We start from the raw sequence: 4,361 nt of genomic DNA on the forward strand, positions 1-4,361 counted from the left end.
ATATATATATATATATATATATATATATATATATATATATATATATATATATGTATATATATATATATATATATATATTATATATATATATATATATATGTATATATATATATATGTATATATATATATATATATATATATATATATATATATATATATATATATATATATATATATATATATATATGTATATATATATACATATATATATATATATATATATATATATATATATATATATATCCCTTTCTTTCTATCTCTCTCTCTCTCTCTCTCTCTCTCTCTCTCTCTCTCTCAAAGATTGTGCTTTTTTTCAATCCATCCGAGCGGAATATATAATGGAAAGAAATCATAAGGAGGACATAAAAATTGAAACTTCATAAGAGGGAGGTAAAGAATGATGTTCTGATTAGATTAGGGCGGAGGAGGAGCGTTTGTCGCAATGTTAACCTCAGGGGACTTGGTGGAGTCATTAGCAATAGCTTTAATGGTGATCAGCGGCAGTATCAAAGGCGTCTCGCACGAAAACAAAAAGAGGAGGATTCGTTTTGAATTGGCTTTATTAAACAGTAAATAACTTTAGCGTAAAGAGCGGAACATTGAGGGAGGAACAGCCCCTTACATACACGGAGTAATTTCTGTTCGTTTTAAGTTTTAATGTCGCTCCTTACTTTCAGTTAAAAAAAAGTTTTTTTTTTTATTTAATAGTGGAATAGCTTCGTAATAGCTCTCTATTGTATCAAAAAGGCAACGTCCACTACTTGGTTATTGCCATATTTCCCAAGATTAAAATATTTATACCAGAAAATGTAAGTTAAGACAAAAATTGCTAAAGAAAAGGAGTTTGAAACATTTTTCAATATAAATCCATTAATGGGTATTCCTTAAGCTCTATTTTGTAAATTAAGTAGACCAATTTCATTATTTTGTTATATAACCTAAAGTGTGTGAAAAGTTCCTATAATACTGCATATTTTGATTTATTACACTATAATCCTGTTTGAAAATGTTCATTTTTCTGCAGATATTAAAGTTTCCTATTTATTCCGATTTATATAGATATAAATCCGATTTATGGATATTCTTTAAGCTTTATTTTGTAAATTAAGTAGACCCGATTGAAAACCAATTTAAACCGATGTGAAAAATTCCTATAAAGCTGCCAATTTTAATTCATAACACTATAATCCTGTTTGAAAATGTCCATGTTACTGCAGATTTCAAAGTTTTAAACTTTCCTCTTTAATGCAAATTTTAGCAGTAAATATGTTCAATGCCGAATCATCTAAGCAGTCAAAAGGGGCCATCTTCATTTGAATTCAAATGTTGCACCCACACTTTTTCTCCCATAACACACGATTAAACCTACGAAGTTAGATTGTTGCTGCTTTAATAAATCTAATTTCGGAATAACACCATCTTTGCGCAGTACGTTTAACATTCAAATCCAACGCTTTACTTCACTATGTTTTAACGCCTATTTTTTGAGACCGGACGTAAGCAATTTCGCTGAGTCTCGTGATTAATAGAAATTTAAAAATGACTTCATTGAGAATTAGTGTTTTTTCAGGTTGGCTAATTGTAATGTTTCTTCGACAACTTTACAATCAGTAAAACCTTTCAAAAATTATATTATATTTGAATTTAACTATCACTCTTCAAATTGATGCAAGTGCCGGAATTCCCTTATACATTTTTGTATAGCTGATTAAACCATTTTCATTTTTTAGTTGTACAGCATAAAAGAAACCTTAAATATTCAATATCTAAGATTTAACATGTTTTCTGTCTGTTGTAAATTTTTAATCATGGAATAATTTTATCAAAATAATGAAAAGAGAGCAAATAAAGGACTTCAAAAGAAAGCATCAATAATGTTATATACTAATTGAGGGGTAGGACACTTTTAGCTGATATTAGATTACAATGTTTTTTAATTTTGGAATTACCAAGGAAAATTACAAACTGAAATTACAGTATAGGGTGGAAGGGAAGGGGGGAGAGATTATACAATACAAACAGTGGAATAACTAGGGTTCTGTAGCCCTTGCCCTTCTAAATGCTAGTAAATAGTCATTTCATTTCATTTTCTTTAGTTTCATTTTTAGTCTCCCTGAACTTGAAATAAGGAAAAAAGCCGTTCAATTCACCAAATACTAGGCTACACATATTAAGTATCTGACTTTTCATCATCTTCTGACCTTTTACCGGACTAAAAGTACCGTACTAAATGATAATATTTTCCAATTTTGGTGTCATCTTTGGTCTTTCAGGACTTGAATCAATTATACTTTTTGAATTATATATTTTGTATAATGGTTAAGCAAATATGGAGTAATTTAAACGGCGGTCCAGTTGAATGAGGATTTAGTTAAATGGGATTGAGTTGCACGTGGAGTGAGTAGCACGGGACCCAGTTGAGCAACGGTAAGTCAAATAGGGGTGAGTTGCTCGTGAGTTGAGTTGCAGAGCGGTCATGCTGCACGAGGTTTCAGTTAAATGGGTAGAGTTGGACGTGGATCCAGTTAAAAGCGTGAATGAATTGACCCTCTAAGTATGAAAAACTTATGGTTTTGGCAATCTAAATATGTATTTGACTTTATGGAGGGGTGGGTTGGTCAGTACTTTATATTGTATTTGTTAAGTAAGAGAATGGAAATAAGAGAGTCAGGAAACTATAATTTAGAAAGTTCACTGGGGTCTCGTGGAGAATCACAAAATGAAACGTGAAAAATGCTGTTTTACACAAAACTATTTATAAAAATGTCGCAATTACTTGTCCTCACATCGCTAATAATTTAATCAGTTTTATTATACCCATAATTGAACAATTTTAGGAATAAGTTTCCGTTTGGAAGTTCAACGCACTTGTTTTAGATTAAGCCATTCTTTGTTAGTCTTTTTTCTACTGGTCATTTGTATGTGATTTTCTCAAAAAACTCCGATTAAAGACAAGTAGACAATTAAACACAAGTATGACCCGTCCCTGCCTCGGGTATATTTCCAGCCAGAGGGTGTAAAGTGGGGTTATGTAGGACAGAAGAAACCGATTAGAAAATTTAATTTTCTCATAAATGTGTATAAAATTAACAGATTGGTTTAGAAATCTAAAAAGCTTGTAATATCATAAATATAAAAAAAAACAGTTTGAAGTTAATTTTGACTTTTTCGCTTTTATTTATGCCGTGCAAGAGTTAAAAATATAAAAACACAAAAACAATCGCGGAGGAATAAAATAAACGAATATAGATTTTCAATCCGGCCAATTAATTTTAAAAGTTTTTTTTGAATTTATAGTCCTTTCGGTTGCTTTAAACTTCTCATTTTTTGGGCTCTAGACCCTTTTGAAAAAAAAAACCTACCAGGATTTGCATTATTTTTTTCTATTTTCTGGGAATTAAATCAGAAAAAAAGGCCAAATTCTAGATCCTATTTCAAAGATCACTTGTGCAAAATTTCATTTTGTTGGTATTTCGGGTCAGAGATTAAGATCTTTTTCTGTACCATAGGAAAATTAACATTACAATGGAATTTTCTTTCTCTTTGAAAGAAACAATTATAAGCTGCCTAGTGGATATAATTGAAGTTCCAAATGGAAGACCTACATACCTATACTATACTACCTATACTATATACCTATACTTTTTGCCTTTTTATGTCTTAAAACAATCGCTAGAAGAGTTGCATGGGCGTTCTGGACGCCAAGAATTTCCTGAAAACCAAATTGGTTGTCGCCATGATCACATTTTGCACTAATTTCATTATTTATTTATTTATTAATTATTACGAATAGCGGTAAGCATCAATGCTTGTCGCAAAAACACAAAAACACAAAAACACAAAATCATAATACTAATCTAAATTAAATTGGCAACACAAACTAAACAGCAAAAACTTCTAAATAACACGAAATTACACAACAAAAGCATCTAAATAAAAAGGCGTATTTACTAATGAACTCTTAAAAGTTTGGACACTCTCTGCCTCGACAACCTCCAAAGGCAAACCATTCCATGGTCCGGCAACTCTACTAACGAAAGATAATTGACCAATTTTTTTCAGTGGTTTTGGGGGATATAATTTATAATCATGCTGACAAAAAGAGTGATAATGGCTAAATTTAAAAAATAAATTTGGATCAATATCATCCACTCCTTTAATTATACAAAACACATTTACAAGGTCATTGCGACGTCTACGAAACTTCAACGACGGGAGTTGAAGCCTAGAAAGTCTGTGCGGATAGGAAAGGCGCTGAAGGTATGGGACCAATCTAGTGGCCCTTCTCTGAACTTTTTCTTTCCTATGCACATCCGTTAGACTTAATGGAAACCAAACAGAAGTATTACACTCAAGAAGAG

The sequence above is a fragment of the Artemia franciscana genome, chromosome 3, assembly GCF_032884065.1.
Source record: "Artemia franciscana chromosome 3, ASM3288406v1, whole genome shotgun sequence".
Classification (NCBI taxonomy): Eukaryota; Metazoa; Arthropoda; class Branchiopoda; order Anostraca; family Artemiidae; genus Artemia; species Artemia franciscana.